We start from the raw sequence: 212 nt of genomic DNA on the forward strand, positions 1-212 counted from the left end.
AAAAAAAAAACTAAATTGTAAGAAGCGATCTCCGACGAATCATCGAAAAGTTTCAGCTTATCATGTGACCGCAACGATAAATATAACTAAATATAAAATTTTTATTTGTAATTAATACTTATTAATATTTATAAATTCATTACTCGTATTAATACAAGTACAACTTCACTTTTAAAAATATTTCTATAAACTTTAATTTCGCTTGTTAACAG

Source organism: Centruroides sculpturatus, unplaced genomic scaffold, assembly GCF_000671375.1.
Source record: "Centruroides sculpturatus isolate CEXI.00-Female unplaced genomic scaffold, Cexi_2.0 scaffold167, whole genome shotgun sequence".
NCBI lineage: Eukaryota > Metazoa > Arthropoda > Arachnida > Scorpiones > Buthidae > Centruroides > Centruroides sculpturatus.